Source organism: Rhea pennata, chromosome 15 (assembly GCF_028389875.1).
Source record: "Rhea pennata isolate bPtePen1 chromosome 15, bPtePen1.pri, whole genome shotgun sequence".
Taxonomy (NCBI): domain Eukaryota; kingdom Metazoa; phylum Chordata; class Aves; order Rheiformes; family Rheidae; genus Rhea; species Rhea pennata.
The window spans coordinates 19642594-19660567 of record NC_084677.1 but is presented as its reverse complement, the minus strand read 5'-3'; the positions used below and the strand labels follow the sequence as shown (position 1 = coordinate 19660567).

At 41.4% G+C, this 17974-nt stretch overlaps 1 protein-coding gene across 2 annotated transcripts in view; it reads left to right on the top strand.

Moving 5' to 3' along the window:
* The first annotated feature begins 174 nt into the window (after positions 1–174).
* Positions 175–17974, top strand: part of LOC134147353 (uncharacterized) — a 160167-nt gene continuing 142367 nt past the window's right edge. The window contains exons 1-2 of one of the 2 annotated variants that reach the window (XR_009959994.1): positions 175–283; positions 7304–7457. The gene's annotated coding sequence lies outside the window, so the exon portion shown is untranslated. Of the gene's footprint in view, positions 284–7303; positions 7458–15302; positions 15447–17974 lie in introns of those variants that run through there. The other variant, XR_009959995.1, reaches the window with a different exon arrangement.

Genomic DNA, 17974 nt, shown 5'->3' with positions numbered 1-17974 from the left:
CTCGAGCGGGGGGCGTGGCCCGGGCTGGGGCGGGGGCGTGGCTCGAGCGGGGGGCGTGGCCCGGGCTGGGGCGGGGGCGTGGCTCGAGCGGGGGGCGTGGCGGGAGCGGGGGGCGTGGCGGGGGCGGGGGCGGGGGTGTGGCTCGAGCGGGGGCGCGAGGCGGGAGCGGGAGGCGCGGCGGCCCCCGGCGGCCCCCGGCCCTCGCCGCGGCGGCCCGGCGGACGAGGCTCTCTGAGGCGCTGGTTCCCGGAGCGGGGAGACGAGCCCCGCCGCGGGCGCGAAGGTGACAGTTTCACTTCGGACGCTTGCGGTGACGGTGCGCAGCCCCCCTGCGCTGCCGCCCTGGGCGCAGGCGGCGGAGCGGCTCGCGGAGCAGCCGCCTTCGCGGCTTCTGGAGCCGCGTCCTGCCTGCGGGGCCGGGCCGGGCCGGGCCGCGGGGGAAGGCGCTGCCTTCTGGAACCGTGGCCTTCCCGCAGGAGTTGAAGTTGAGGCACAGGAACCCCTGCACAACTGTGGGGAGAGGGGTCCTGGGGGCTCCTGTCCGAGGGGCGCCCTGTGGGGGGGGGGAGTCCTGGGGGCTCCTGTCCCGAGGGGCGCCCTGTGGGGGGGGGGGGTCCTGGGGGGCTCCTGTCCCGAGGGGAGCCCTGTGGGGGGGGGGGTCCTGGGGGCTCCTGTCCCGAGGGGCGCCCTGTGGGGGGGGGGGGGTCCTGGGGGGCTCCTGTCCCGAGGGGAGCCCTGTGGGGGGGGGGGTCCTGGGGGCTCCTGTCCCGAGGGGCGCCCTGTGGGGGGGGGGTCCTGGGGGCTCCTGTCCCGAGGGGCGCCCTGTGGGGGGGGGGGTCCTGGGGGGCTCCTGTCCGAGGGGCACCCTGTGGGGGGGGGGGTCCTGGGGGGCTCCTGTCCCGAGGGGAGCCCTGTGGGGGGGGGGTCCTGGGGACTCCTGTCCCGAGGGGAGCCCTGTGGGGGGGGGGGTCCTGGGGACTCCTGTCCCGAGGGGAGCCCTGTGGGGGGGGGGTCCTGGGGACTCCTGTCCCGAGGGGAGCCCTGTGGGGGGGGGTCCTGGGGGGCTCCTGTCCCGAGGGGCGCCCTGTGGGGGGGGGGGTCCTGGAGGGCTCCTGTCCGAGGGGCACCCTGTGGGGGGGGGGGGTCCTGGGGGGCTCCTGTCCCGAGGGGAGCCCTGTGGGGGGGGGGTCCTGGGGGCTCCTGTCCCGAGGGGAGCCCTGTGGGGGGGGGTCCTGGGGGGCTCCTGTCCCGAGGGGAGCCCTGTGGGGGGGTCCTTCGTGGGGCTGGCGTGTGGCAGGTGGTTCTGTGGCACCTGGCAACACAAGCCCTGATGCGGCTGTGTAATCAGCCGGAATGCAGAAGTGATTTAGGTTAAAAAGTGTGCATTTTTATGGGGTTTGTCTGAGCCTGCATCAGTCTTGTGATCTGGTTCCTGACACAGCTGTAAATGCTTGTAGGGACATAAAGGAGGGGTTGTGTGGGGTTTCGTGTAGTAAAGAAAAAGGAGCCATTCGGCAGCATTGCTGATGTTTTGTTAGGCTAAAGGATCAGTGAATCTAAAGCTCAGGTCTCCATAAGCAGTGTAATATTCACCAACCCTCAATCTGGATAAATGTCATGTGGGCCTTTCACCTGCAGTTGTACAGGAATTTGTTAATTGTATGACTGGTACAGCTATTGGCTTTAAAGGAGAACATATATATGAAATGCAGTTCTCTTTGTATTACAGTTTACCCTGTTACCTGTACAATGATGGTATGAGGAAAATAGCAGTTTTAATTTTGGAAATCTCTCTGTTCCAAAGTTAGGACTGATAATAACAACTGATGACTACCAGAAGACCTGGAGAAATTCTGGTCAATGTTGACCTCAAGTATTAGACAGCCTATCTTGTGTGCAGATCTGATTAACAGGAGAGGAATTAGAAATGTTGGTGATGAACACCACTGCAAGGCAATGTCTTTTTGGTGGTTTATGTTGCATGCTTTTGCTTTCTTTGTGAAGACAATGTGTATTTCTTGTATTGAATATGCAGCTCGTTCTCCTAACAAACATTTTAAGTAATTGCATGGCATCTTTCAGCCGCACCTTGATTTGATAATGTGCCCCAAATGTGTTGTCAGCGCTTAAGTAAAATCATATTTTCTTTGTAGTCAGTATTAAAATTCAGCAGCTCTGAGGAATGTGTTAATATCACAAATCCAAATATAAAGCCAAATAATAAGAAATAAGAAATTCGTAGCTCATGAAATATTCTAAAGGTATCTTCTATGTGATATTCAAATCTTTGGCTTGGTGCAAAGTCTTAATTTTACAGAAAAAGTTAAAACCATAAACCTTAATATTGAGAGAGCAATCATTCTCCTTCTTTCGAAGCCTAGTTGTAAGTGCTTTCATAAAAATTAGATGATTTGAGTCACTGCTTTTTGTGAATCTCTTCCACTCCATTCTCCTGCTGTCTTGTTTGAATGACTCCTTGTTCTTCTGTTTGTCATTCTCCAGACTTTCTGCAGACTTATCCTGCTGTTCCATTGCTTATCCATTCACTGTCTTCTAACTGCCTTGCTCTTGGCACCTGAAATTTGTTCTGGAGCTATGGTTTTATGATTTAGCTTATTTATCTGGAATGTGTTCCCTCTTGATCACTAAATGTTAATATAAGCTATTTATTATATGAGAAAGTGTTTAACTGGCAAGGAATGGTTCTAATTAGGCAACATGTTCAGTGTTTGATATTTACAGTGTTAGCAAATGTTGCAAGTCTTGTGTTTGCGGACAGTCCGATTTGTATTGCCATTTTTATGAAATTTTACTTCTCTTTAAGTTGGTTAAAATTATTCTTCTTAAATCATCGTTTCTCTAGTTCAAATATTAAAAATCTTTTCATGAACTACCTTTTGAAGATCTGGATTTTCTTTTTGATATTTCATGTAACACCTTGTTCTGAACATGCCCTCTCTCTAAAGGAATGGTGAGGTACTAAAACCTTGGTGACCTTTATCAGTTTTGCTGTAGGTGAAGAAGCAGTTGGGAGCAGATTTTAGTTTTTGCTTTTGCTCTGCTACAAGAGTATTAGGAGAGGTTCAATGCCCCTCTTTGAGGATACACTGGAAAGTTAATGTTTCTTAGTCACGTTTTTGGCACAAGGTTTTTAGTGCTAGTATAGCATCAATAATCTTGAAATTGCTGAGTTGTGTATTTGTTAAGCAGATCAAAATAGTTTTTTAGGTGCGTATTAAGTCTTATTGTAGTTTATTTGGCGTTTGGTCCTCAAATAATATCAAATGCATGTCATACATGCATTTTAATAATTTGGTTGAAAATGTCTTTATTGGAAGCAAATGGACTTGCAAAAGCTGATTTAGGAAGTTTCACTGTCTGATGATTAATACAGAGATTTGTTGTTGTGAGGTGTCTGACCCAGGAGGCAAGTGACTTCAGTGCTACTCATTTCCATTCTCAGTCAACAAAGTGAATTTGCTCCATATTGCCACTGAACAAAGATTGTCAGCTGCATAACTTTTGAAAAATTGATATGGAAGAGAGTTCCAGTTTCTTGCAAATTATGCCATTTCTGGAACCCATACTGTTTTCATTAGGAGCCATTTTTTAAAGAAAATGTGGAAGCCAAACTGCCTAACCCTGAAAAAAACTCCTTACAAAACAGGAATGAAGAGCTGCTGCCAATAATCTTTTTCTAATACTGCTTGTAGTGTAGTCCGCAAAGCATTTTGTGTTTTATGTTCTGCGTATTTTGTAAGTTTGTACCAGGCAGTTCACTCTTTCCTAGCACTGACAATCAAAAAGAAATTATGTATTGTAAAAAACAAGTACAACATTAAGAGGGAAAATAAGATCTGATAAACCATCTATATTCTGTCTTCTTTTTATGGTCATAGATTTCAGAACCCACAGTTACTTGATGTTATTTTTCCTTCAGTGGAAGTCAAAGTGATCCGTTGCACTAATTATTGAAAAAATGCTGCATATCTTATCCTGTCTTTGTCTTCAGTAGGAAGAGCAGGTGTTTGGCCTGTTCAAAATTTAATTATTTATTTGTAGTACTATTCTCTTTTATAACACTCTTTCTTCATTTACTGATTTGAATTAATCAACAGTCCTGCCATTGTTTTTGATTTTATTAAAATGACATCAAGCCACATGCTCAATGATTTACCACTTGAGTCCTAAGTGGGACATTTCTACTAGATGGATCAGTTTTTAAAATGATGGCATCTGTTTGCTTGTACACAATTATTTATGATTCTTCCCCAGGCGAGTATAGCAGGAGTCTAGTGAGTAATAACCAGCTGTTTGAATTAGCAAGCAGGGAAAGAAGTTATTTGATCTGTGAAGGAGTGCGGGAGCCAAGGCCAGAAGTAATAAAAACTGAACAGATGCCCCAAATATATAAACTCTACAAGGGACTTGTAAATTACTTGAACTATTCATTGGCAAAACAATATCAGCTGAATTGACTTTATCTGGAATTTGTGTTAAAGAGGAAACCCTCCCCACAACCACATCACATACAACAATGCAAGAGAGTTTCCAGGCACTGTCCTGGGTCTAATTCTAGCACTCCTACAGATCTGAGCCAACGTGAGTGAAAACATTCAGAGCACCACAGAGAGCTGCTGTGGCCTTGGTTGGCTGCCTCTCCAATAGAGAGCAAATACTGGTAGAACAGGTGAATGGGGATGAGGTTGGCTAAAGCAGTCCTTGAAGAGACCAAGTGTGGGGAAACTGTACTGCTGGACCATCTTGTCTCAAATCCCATATGCTTTGCGACCCAAGTTCTTTTGTTGCTTTTATGAGGAATATTCTCATACTGAATGATTTCGCAGACAACCATTGCAGGAGCACAAGTGCCAAAGATTTTTTTCTTTTCTCTGCAGGATTTAAGGCTGCCACTCAGCTCCTCAGGAACTCCATGCCCCTTTTGGCAGCCTTGCACTCTGAGATTATCAAAAGAAGTTATTTGTCTCTATTACCTGTGCTTTGCGAGAGGGTCATTGGAAAATGCTTTCTGGGAGACTTCTGGCCTTATTGTGGCAGTTCATGAGGGAAGTCTTGAAGCGATTGTTGCAGCTTAATGGGGAAATCCCATCTCAAGAATTAGAATTTCCATCCACTGTGATTTTCAGTGGTGGTGGTTTCCTAAGCAGCAATTTACGTGGTGCTCATCACAGTAGTTGCAATTCGTCTTAAATGAAAACAAATTTATGACAACAGAAGCAAAAGTTACATTTTTGGCGTATGTCCTTCCCATTTCATAAAGAAGATAACTTCCACAGTTTTATATTGGTTTATGTTGAACAATAGGACTCCTTTTCAGCTGGGAGAGGGATGTTGAACAATTTATTGTTTCTCTCTTCCTGGGTTGCTTGGCTCTTGAAAACTTTCAAGAGCTGCTTTTTCCTCTTCTGCTCCTTTTGCTCTCTGCTGTCTTTCTTCAGAACTGGTTTTGTGGTTCATGCTGCCATTCAGTGTAGATACTTTCCTCCTTCTTAGGGGTCTGAGTTCACAGTCCTAGCACATTCCATGCTGACTGCATTTCTTCTAAACTAAATGTCTAGTTCAGAACATTTCGAAGGCTGTCGGTTATTAAACAGTAAGATTTGTGCCATTAGGCTGGCATTACCTGTGTCTCTATGGTAGGTGAAGATGGGACCTAGAAACAGTTAGCCTCTAGGTGGTGTTATGTTGCCAGTGGTGGTATTCTGTTGCCAATTTGTACAAAGGAAAGAGGGTCTAGCAGTTACTGTAGTGAGGCTATTAAAGGAAGGAGAGAGTGTTGTCATGACAGGTGAGCAGTCAATCGATCCAGAACTGCATGAGGCCTTGCAAGTGGAAAACTTGCAAGTACAAAAACAACCTGCAAGGTGGAGCGTATCCAGTTCAGGGCATGGGAGAGATGTGGAGCTTGTAGAAATCCAAGATTTGTAATCACATTTTTAACAACTAGTATTTTCATGATGATAATGAAAATGATAATATTTGCAGTTGTGAATTCAAATTAAGAGCTGTTAGGCTTCTGATATAAATTAACTTATCCACTTCTCAAATCATCACAGAATTAATTTCCTTCACAGATTAGTATAAGCAGTTATGCTGAAGATCAGTGTTGCCACCTTCCATTGGAAATGTCAAGTTCTGACTGCTGCAGGAGGAGTGCTGGGCAGCTGAATAACATTTTCTGATAAATCATACCTTCTAACAGGCTCTTGGGGTTCCATATTTTGTCAGCTCTGCCCTCTTTACTAGGCTTTTTGCCATTTCATAAACAATGAACTAGTTAAATGCCTGTCTTTTTAATTATTTGTTTCCTGAACTGTTAGCTGACATTTCTGAGATTTTTTGGGGGATATAGTGTATGCTTGAACAGTAAACCCCACAAGATTTAAATTTAATATTATAACTAATCTTCTATAAGAATTTCAACTGGAATATCTTAACAGGTTATAGTCAGGCTTACAATCTTTATTTTAGTAGAAGCAAAATGAGTAACAGATATGAGAAATTTCTTACTAGGAATAAAAGGTCTTTATCTGTGCAAAGCCTTAAAACATGATCGTCTATTTCTAATCTGTTTAAATTATATATGCACTTAGCTATATCTATTACTTGTTTATCAGCCATGTTATATTTTAGCGTGTTAATTACCATTACATTAATATTACATTAAAGTATCAATAATTATTGTACTGTTACAGATTAATTTTCAGTTATCTTCAAAAATACATCTTGTCTTCACTAACATCTTGTAAGGATATATAATGCAAATACTCTTATTGCACTTATTATTTAGTTTACAGACATTTTAAACTAACACACGTACTACAAAGCTAATTGCTCTGATTACTTAGCGAGGATGGAACTAACTTGTAGCAAGTCCCATGGTTGGATGTTATATATTAAAGTGAACATTATATGCATTTTACGTTCATACCTCAGCCCTAGATTTTCTGTTACAGAAACTATCAGATTTTTGGCTAGAACTTTAAGTTGATTCTAGTTGATTGTTTTCTAATAGTTTGTTCATTCATTGAATGAATCTAAGCAGGACTGGCATCTGAGGATTGATTCTGACAGGGGGATAGAAGGTAGTTTAGTTTGATGTCACTGTTTTAATGGTCTCCCTGTAAGACTGATGTCCAGTGGCAGCCACAGACATATAAGCCACCCTGCTGCTGAGCGCACCTGAAGCTGTGCCTGTCAGTTACTTGTGCTGTGCTGGTAGTGATTGATTTTTGACTATTTTGGTGGTTCTGTGAAGTGATGCAACTCAATTTCCTTGCAGGAGTCTGCATAAGGAAGACTGTCATGCCTGTCCTGAGAGGTGCATGCCTTTATTGGTCATCTCAGCAGAGAAATGCCTGCCAGCCGAAGTCTGTGTGCCTGGGGGCAGAGGTGAAGCAGAGGAAAAGCTGGCACTGCAGCAGCAGCCCTGCCATGTGAGTTTTAGGTTAAATTGATTGTTTCTCTATCCAGGACAAAAACTTTCTATGAGCACTAAATTAATGTAAGAAACCCAAAACATGAAAATGAGAGACTAGACAGATTAAAGTGCCCTCTAGTCCTTAGGTGGGAGTGTGAAGTGCTAATTGTTAAAGAAGTGTCTGTTGTCACGGCTGACCCTGACTATTCACTAAAGAGGATGAATGGTTGTCTCTTGCTCTGGAAGAACAAAAGAATGAACACATAAGACTGCAAAGATTTTGGATGTCTTTTCTGGCTGCCTTCTCCTGCTTCTGTGGACAGGAGATGGATGATACAGATTAATAATATGTACAGAATTAATTGTTACACAAGAGTGATTTTCTTCAGATAAGCAAGTTCCTCCTGCTTGAGAGCCATGCATTTCGATTGTATCTTGCAGTCGAGCGTAGTTGTAAAGTGAAAGTGTAATGACGGGTATGTCTTTATCAACCTGTTCCCTACATTGTGTTTTTATCACTGCCATCTGCTCTACCAAGAGCGGCAGCTGCCAAGTCTCACAAATAGCGCTGTCATGTACTTTAATGTAGAACAACATATTGTCATAATTTCTCTGATATTACTAGATGGAATAACTTTAACTGAGGTAAGGTAGTGTTATGCTTGGCACTTTGGAATACATTTCATTGCAGTGTGTGTAGGACATGCGATGTTCTTTCTGGAGCAGGCTATAACAGCACACCCAGTTCCAATTTCAGAAATCACTGGAAAACAATTCTTTTTCCAAGAATGTTATGTAACATCCATCTGGGACATGTGTTTCTCTGCTGAGATGCAGCTGAGATGCTTTCAGTGTTTAGCATTAGTTATATATTTAATTTTAGTTACCTTTGCTGGATGGAAATTTTATAAATTAAACTACTATTAAAAATTATTTGTCTTTTGTTTACATTAATTTGAATCTTCTTTGATTTCTTCATATTTGCAAACATGGCAGACAACTCCTTCAACATTGAAAGAAACAAAGTTTTTACAATAATTGGTGCACCAAATATCTATTGCACCTGCCTTTGCAGTGCTTTGTTGAGAATTTTTCTCAGAGAGCTTTTTAGTGTTCAGACTAAAGGTGTTGTTTCCATGGCTGATGGCAGTGGGTACATTTTCCACTGTCTCAGCTGGACCTTAGGAGGGGGCATTTGAATTAAGACTAGACTAGACTCCACTAGGCATCCAGCTTAAACTACTCTAGGGCTCTCTTTTGAGTGAAAAGAGAGAAAGATGCCTTCTGAGAGCAATTCATCCCAGCCTGAGATGGATATTTGAGGTAGGCAAGCATGTAGAAAAGACTGTTCTCTGTGTTGTCCATTTCTTTGCTTGGGCTAAAGAAAGAGACTGGAAGACTAGCTTAGTTGTATAAAGGTTGGTGAGGTGAATCACATACTGAATATATGTCAGCATCTCCTTTTGCTCTCAAGGTGCTTGGCAAAATCTTGCTTATGCACTAAGTGTAGGAAATACACTCGGTGTAATCCACTTCCACAGAGGTGTCTCTGCTTATAAGCAATGAGATGCATCTTCTTTTTACATACTTTTTCCTTTGAATATGTACTTACAGTGGTTTTGACTCCTCAAGCAAGTAGTTAGCTAATCTCTTCTTTCCACATTAGTCCCTATTCTCAGAGCTTCACAGGCCTTTTTCTTCCTAGATGTTCTGGTGTAGCTTTTGGGATTCTCAGTCTGTTCATGGTGCTGGAGCACATCCTGTCTGCACTGAACTTCAATCTGGAAAGAATGACTTTTGCTGCATGGCAAATTCCTGTTGCGTTGTCAAGAGTTAATTCTCTGTGTTGCTCTGTAATCTCCCCTTGTGCATTTTAACCTGGTTCCAAACCATAATCTGTTTCTTTCAGGTGATTTGGTCTCCCAAAATGAGATGATTAGGTCTTCAACGTTACCATTGGCACAAACTTCTGAGTATATTTTCACCTTTTTTGTAGTGTGTGTTTATAAACATTTCTGAGTTTCATTTGTACATGGAGTACAATACTGCACAAACTTCTGTGATACCTTTCTAGTTAGTCATTACCTAACTGAAAATTTTTTAAGTGACTGAGTGCTTTAAAGCCAACTGGTGCCAGAAATACAGCTACTTCCTCCTTTTTCTTTATTAATCACATATGCTGCTAATAGGTACAGTGTAAAGCTCTGTTTAAATCTCCTCCAGTTTTACTTCATGCTTTTGAACGCTCCAAAGCTACCTATTTGCATCTATAATTCTATTTATACATGATTGTTGCCCTTCCACAGTCAGTGAGAAGACAGCACTGTGATGAGATCTGCTCTTTCCTGTGTCTTCCTTTGGCCTTGCGTTCTGTGCTTCTCTACTGTATAGCACCCCAGACCTGATTAGCCCTGTGTAAATTCTAGCCTGATTACCTACTGTGTAAAGCCTGAGCCATGCAAAAGAGGATTGGATCGTCATTGCATGTAAGAAGTGAAAGTGAGCAGCAGTGTAACAGAGATGGTCGTGATGGTGCACAGTTCATAGCCTTCTCTTTCAGAAGCACTTTTCTGTTTGACAGAAACATCTACATTCACTGGCTGAACAGTGATAGGATCAGGAGTTTCAACGTGTTTTCTCGAAGTCTTGGATGGTGAATTAGTAACGCATGTTTGTGGACTGTTGTGGGCCAGTGGAGAGCAGTGTGCGAGTATCCTGGAGTCTGTTGAGGGTGTAGGCTACACACGTGTCAGTATACACTAACCTGTGCATTGGAAGGAGTACTGTGACAACAGCGGTAATTTGTCTGAATACTCCAGTTATGTTTGGTGGGATGAATGCTTCTATAAGGCATGCAGGTCTATATGCTTCACAAAATAATCCAGAGCATTGTAATAGATCAGCTATGCTCTGATTTGTTATTGCAGTCTAAGCTTGTGCTAATGTGGCAATATCAGCATCTTTTTTGTTAAATTTCACTTCAGTTTTTAACCAAAACTAAACACAATGCAGAAACTTTACATAGAAGAAGAATCATACAGAACTTTTGTCTGGGTTGCTTACCTAATACCCACAGGATTCTGCCACATGCAATTATTTTATTCTTTCAGTGATAAAATGTGTTGGAGCAAAACTGACATGTATTTTCCTTGAGAGAAATAGAGATCACAGGGGGTCTGGACAGGAACTGATGATATATTTTTTGCAGCTTCTTTGTAGATGAATGTATGAGACAATTATGGGATTCAGAAGGGAACACACTGTCCCTCCTAGGATTTAATCTGCATAATTGTCGCTTTTCTGATTTTCTTTAATCCTTTATATTATAAAATAATATTTTCCTTAAAAAATAGGAAACCAAAATAATGTCCAAAGTTACTCTAGATTCTGGGATAATTTATCATAAAAAAACAGCTTCTGCACTTTTCCATTTCCAAATGGTTCTGGCAAGTAGGAGGATATATATATTCATTTAGATATTACAGTTTGTTTTTTCAAAAAAAAAAAATGTTCCTAAAAATCATAGTTAAAGCTTAAAACTTAATAATAACATGAATAAACCTGAAAGAAAGCAAAAAAAAAAATCAAAACTTTTAGTTACGAAGAAGGAAGAAAAAACACTAAAACAGTGCATATTTCATGTATTTTCCATCTTCATTTGGGGAAGATTTTTGTCTATAAGAGAAGTAAGTGAATAAGTGAAGAACCTTTGTGTGCTAGTAATGAAACACTGTCAGAGTCTTTATTTTTGGGACAAGTCCAAGGAAAAATTTTGTCTGTGCTTGCAGGTAGGGTCTGGCCAATTTATGTAACAAATAGATACCAACCCAGAGATTCCAATGGATATTAAAAGCAGTGACTAACAAACAGCTGCTGTGTAGCTTGGTCTTAGTACAATTTTTAGTACAGTTTTTGGTGACATCGGTGGCAGATGTCTGGGCGTACCTTTAGGTCCTAGGCTCGTGTTTTCACCATTTCCTGCATTTTGAAACCCAACTGTCTGGTCAGGTTGGTGTCTGAAAATTCATGCCTTACTTCTGCCACAGAGTCTCTTGCAAGTGATGAACAGCAATGGTGTGTGACTCAGAGTATACCTGTCTGTTGCAATCTGTCCATTTTATATGCATGTGTGGTGTAACTATGACACCAAATCTGTTGGTCCACTGGAAGGAGTTGCAAGGAAAACTCATTGGGAAGATTTCATCTAGCTGGAAGAACTGATGAGAAACACCATTTCTGATAAGGCAGAAAGAAATAACTGCTATAGAGAATGTGGAATATTTACTCTTGATTCTTGTGCCGCTTTCTTCTTCAATTGCAATAGGATGTAAGGTATTGAATAGCTGATAACAATATAAAGGACAGAAGCAAATGGGCAACCTGTTAGTCAGCCTGTTTGGAAAGGTGTGTTAAATGGAAGGCTTTCTTAGAAAAGTGTGAAAGAGACTCAGCCATGCCATGACTCATCAAGTTTCTTTGCCTCATCAGAATGAATGTTTATTTTTGACACTATTATTAGCGAAGGGGAGGCCTTTTGAATTGTGAGTAGTGTTCTTCTAATGGCAAACAGAAGATCAGGCCAGAGAAAAGTCTCTTAGCGTTTAAATGAGCTTGTATGCTCTAGAAATGTAAGCCTTGCCTATTGTTCTAGTGGTGCATTTCAAGAGCTGATAAAGGCTCCTGGCACTATGCTGACCTTGAGCATACACCAGATTGTCTTTTTACCCTCATGTCATGAAAGTGTCATTTTTATTAACCACACTTTATGTATATAAATAGAGAGTATATATAAAAGATATATAAAGGCATGTAAAGGTATATATACACGTATACCTTGAGAGGAAGAATATACATCTGAACATTTTTTTTATTCTTCACAAGACTTGCTGATCTCATTTGAAACTTCTTTTTGATTTAGCCACCAGATGGGCTGTAAATGCTTCATTTTTTTGTGCTCTGTTTTAAGTATATTTAGAAGTGTGTGTAGTTATTTGTGTTCATATATCATATTCTTATTAATGAGCATAGTATAATTATTGGTTGTATTGACTTTTGTTTCTCTGGATGTTTTTAAAAGATATTTTAAAGGTTTTGCTGAAGTTTGCATATGTCTCAGAAATTAAATTTAGTCTGTGATTTTATTACTCTTTTTATTTAATTTATCTTAACTGTTGCTTTCAAGCTGTGAACCCAGCTGTTGACTTTGAAAAAACATTGTTCAATTTGAAAGGAGCATTTTAAAGCTTAAGGTAATGGCTGTAAGTAATCACTATGACAATTATATTTTCTAGTGTTGTGCGTCACTGTAATAATATTGGAGGTTGTGAGAAAATGCAGGAGAGAAACGTATGAAGTTCAGACTTCTCAGTTTTGCCTGTGATACTCAGCACCTCTCCATTTTGTCCACAGTTTGGTGTCACTGCTTGAACCACAGCAGAAAAACTGAAGCACCTCTCTGTTGTGGTTCTTTGAGTGCCTAGCAGGAAAAAGTAGTCGTCTTTTGAGCATAGTTTTCTATCTTTCATCTCAAACTGGACATGTTTTTTCCTTTCTCCATGTTGGCAGATTGTAGATGGATGCTTGTTGCATTGACAGAAACCATTGAAGCAGTGCTAATTCATCCTGACTCTTTCCAAAATATTACACGTGACACAGTGGAATTACTTTTTTTTTTTTTTTTTTTTTTCCTTTCTTCCTTTTCTTAAGCAGTTTTGTGCCTATCTTGTGTAGTACAGGTGGTAGCAAAGCTTCTTGCAGAGCTGTCAGAGTCTGGGCAGAGCTGGAGTCTTTGGCATCCTGCAGTCAGGTCATGTTGCAGTTGTGCTCTGGAAGTGAGCAGCTACTTGCAATGGTGAGGCGAATTAATGCAAAAATTTAAGCGTGTGCCTTCCTCTGCACTTTCAGAAGGAATATCCTCCATTTTCTTTTGAGCAATTCTAGTCAAAGCAGGGTGGAGCTCTTGGGGAAAAGAACTTTCTGGGCCACTGCTGTGAGATAAGTGAAGCAGCATGTACTCAGGATCCCTTTTTGTTGTAACAAACCATAAAAATGCTATGCAGCTTCCTCTGCCCTGGAAATTTTCCCAATAGTTATTTTAAAAGAAAGTTAATATGCATCTTATGCTGGGAATAGGCTACATTTCAGTGAATGACCTACCTATGTTTTACGAACAACATGTGTTTGGAAACTGCAGACTATAGTGGTGCTCTAAAAAGACAGTCTTGCAAATTGCACAATCGTACTATGCATAGTCCCTTCTATCCTTATGCCTGTTTGTGCTGCACAGCAGGTTCAAGTCACCTACCAAGCTAGACCATCAGTTCCAGTAACAGCTTTGTGAAGTGATAATGCATTTGGGGAAGATCTGGTAGGAAGCTTAGATTCAGTAGTGTACTAAACCTCCCCCTAAATTTGCTTTGTAGCAAGATACCACTTTTGGGATGGTGCTTACTGTGTTTGAGCCTTATTATAAGAAGAAAGATCTTATAGCAGCAAGATCTGAGCCAATGTTGTAATAGTGACAATAACAGAAAGGGCAAGTGTGCAGGGAGCTAGAGGCATTGACAACGTGGGACAAGATGGGAGACCAGGCTTACCACTCAGACAGAATTACTGGTGATAACAGTATTTAGTTGCCATGGTTTTAGAGGAAAGATAAAAGATGCATATGGTAGTGGTTTTTGTGATGGAACTTATAATGGGTAGTAGTCATGGTGATGTGATTGGGATGATCCTCTGCTAAGAGTTAGTCCTGCTTTAATATTGGTAACACTCAGCTAGAATGTCCTGTACTTCACCTTAAAAGAAAAAAGTTAATATGAGAGTGAAAGCATGTCCAAGTGTGTCTGTATGTGTTGCAGTATGCATCTTCTGCATGACATCTGCTACAAAATGAACTTGAAGTAGTTTCCTGTTTCTGCATCTGTGTGTAATGCAGCTGGAGAACAAAGGCACAGATACAGATGTAAGTAAGTGTTCTTTGAGATCAGGTGTATCCCTTTCAAACATATCTGGTAGAAATTTGGCTAGTGACCAACCATGGATTTGGCACAAAGGGATAGACAATAAATCCTGATTGTTGTGACAAAGGACATATGACTTGTGAATTGTATTATATATATGTGTGTATAGATAAGACACTCAAAGAAGGTAACTGTTGGGATGGGGATGGGGATAGGGATATAAATGGAAGTGTGTTCTGGAAAGTTAAAAGCTTAGCCAGCGTCCCAAGGTATTTGTTAACAAAGTAGAATGAAATTCCTCTGGGTGCAACAAATGAGACGCACAAAGTGTAATGCCCTGTAAAATCGCAAAAAGCCACTTTCAATACATGGAAAAAACAACTTTTATACAAAAATAAAAATCGATAGATTCTTCTTTCGATAATCCAAAAACTACATTACACTTTAACAATATCAATTACTGTCTGCGAAGTATATTTCAGTTGTTAAATTCAGTAGCTGGTTTGTCATTATATAGCATTTAAAGTGATGAATCCTGTACTCTTCCATCTTTTTCACTCTACGAAATTAAAAAAAAAAAAAAAGTGTGACAAATGGATTGCAAGTTACATCAACTATTTCAGTCTGCTGTCTGTTGCACCTGTACTGCTATTCTGAGTGTGGAACCAAACCCCTTGTTTTAAAGCTGTTTTTGAGGAGGTACTCTGGCAGAAGATATTAAGAGCTGTATGAGTGGCCACATGTGGACAGCCCATTGCCAGTAAGGAGAGTTGCAGATTTGACACCTCAGAGCCAGGAAGCTTTACTGTGTTAGAAAAGGAGCACTAGCATGCAAATGTGATGGGAGAGCTCCCCTTCTCATTGTCCCCTTCTCATTTGTGACCTTTCACAGAATCACAGAACGGTTGAGGTTGGAAGGGACCTCTGGAGATCATCTGGTCCAACGTCCTGCTCAAGCAGGGTCACCTTGGGCATGTTGACCAGGATTGTGTCCAGATGGCTTTTGAATATCTCCAAGGAAGGAGACTCCACACGCTCTCTAGGTAACCTGTTCTAGTGCTCAGTCATCCTTCATAGTTTTTCCTCATGTTGAGACAGACCTTCCTATGTTTCAGATTGTGCTTGTTGCCTCTCATTCTGTTACTGGGCACCACAGAGGGGAGTCTGGCCCCATCCTCTGTATAACCTCCCTTCAGATATTTAAATGCATTGGTAGGATTCCCCTGGAGCCTTCTCTCCTCCAGTCTCAACAGTCTCAGTTCTGTCAGCCTTTCCTCATATGAGAGATGCTCCAGTCACTTAATCATCTTAGTAACACTCCACTGGACCTTTCTGATACATCTTCTAGCAGAAAGGAGTGGGGAAGCTGTCCTGTGTGGCTCAGCACAGCTTCAGGCCGGATTTCATTGGAAAAATTTGCTTTACAGTCCTAAGATATGTCATTGTTAACACTTGGGAAAACTTCCTGTGCTTCACAATCATTGTAGCCTAACTGGAGCAGATCTGGAGAAGAGCATAAGGTGGGAAGGAATCCAGTATCTGCTTTTTTTAGGAATGAATGAAGTCAGTAGCACGTGGGTAGATGTGATATACTGAAGACTTACCATAACTTTTGGAGAAAAAGGCATGTCTCATAAATTTCTTGGAGTTCTCTGAAAGAGGCAACAAACGTGGGATAGAAAATCTTACACAGTTTTCTTGAAGTTCCAAAAATAATTCAGTGAGTCTCTTATCAGAGACTCCTTAAGAAAGCAAGCAGCTATGAGATAAGCGGGCAGGTCAGTAGATGGACAAGCAACTGAAACAAAAAGTGTAAGAGTAAATGGTCAGTTTTCACAGTGGAATCCTGTGGAGATCTGTGCTTCAGCTATTCAACATACTCATACATGATCTGGAAAAGAGGGTGAACAATGATAATGTGCTTGCTGACAATAAGGTTTGACTGATGAGAGCTGTGGAAAGCCTTCTGCGTAGTGAGTGACTGATCAGATGTAATTCAGTGCATATAAATATGAAATGATGTACAGAAGGAGAAACAATCCTAGTTTTACAGGTACAGTGATGGGTACTGTGGTGGTTATTAAGTCATGAATGAGACCTGGTATTGTAGTACATACTTCTGTGGAAATGCTGGCTTAGCACTCCATTGAAATCAAAACAGAAAATACCATGTAAGGAATTATTAGAGAAGGAACAGAGAACAGAGTGGGTCACGTTTTTATGTCCTTGCATAAATTTGTGGTGCATGTGCACTGTGAACAACATACACAGTGCTGTTTGCCCATTTCAGAAAGCAAAGTGCTGATCTAGATAAGGTTAGCCAAAGATGATTAAAGATCTGGAATGACTTTTTTAGGGGGAAAACTTGGGTTCAAAGAGAGATGATTGAAAGGAATATAATATTTATATAAAATCCTGTGGAATAGCGAGGATGAGAAAGGAATTATTGTTCACTACCTTTACTTATACAGGAGCTAGAGGTGGGGGGACATGATGTTACACCTATCAAAGCAAAAAGAAAAGGGAAGTATTTAAGCGCACTGCATAGTTGAGCTGTGGAACTCCTTGCACCCACATGTGGTAGATACTAAAAGTTTCCATGAGCTCAAAAAGTACCAGCATAAAATTGAGGAAGAAAAATCCATTTATGAATATTGAAGTACCAAAATTAAAAATGAAAAGCCCCCAAATATTAAAATACTGAAGACCCACCCCACTCAGACTTAAAAAAGTTCCTAATCTGCATCAGTTTCTGTGCTGCAGATGCTGGTCTGACTTTACCTGCTTTTTGATGAGTATTCTTACTGCCTATGCAAGGGCTGAACAACCTACTAGTACTGAGGAACCCAGATGGTGTGGACTTTCTAGATGGAAAATTTGAATTTGTTAATGGGACACTGAGTTTAATCTCCACTGTTTCCATTCCTTTGTATGCTGCGTTCCTTGCTGTGCCGCACAAGAATCATGCGGTTAAGTTCAGTGCTTCCTTGTGCTCCATGGCTGTGTTGCTGTCAGGAAGGAGCCAGTTATCCATCTTTGCCTCAGCAGGAATCTTCCCATTTACATGCCTCAGAAACAATTTCTGTGAATTTAATTAATCACAGTTTACATGGTAATAACCCTTGGAATATTTTTTATGGGTAAATAATGTATATTCCCTGCTGTGGAAGGGATCTGCTGGTTCCAACATTCAATTATTGCATAATCTACTTCCCATTAAATAATCAGTGAGTGAGACCCAAGGAAACTAATAGCAGAGAGAATAATTAGCTACTGCTTTGTGTCCAGGACAGGGATGTATCTTCTTAATGCTCATTTAGAAGCCCATGCACTTAAGGAGAATGCAGTTTTGTTGTGCCACCAACTGAATGTTGCGGACAGGATGTCTGATGGGCAGAGAGTGGTGCTATGCGCAGAGATTTGGGCTAGTTCTCAGTACAGGGAATTTCAGTGAATGTGTGAGAAGGGGAACATCTGGCTGCAAGATTTTGTTCAGTCCCTCTGTCCCTATCAGGCAGACTCAGAGCATCTCTAGTCACAAGTGTATTACTTTCTATAAAAAGAGGAAAGT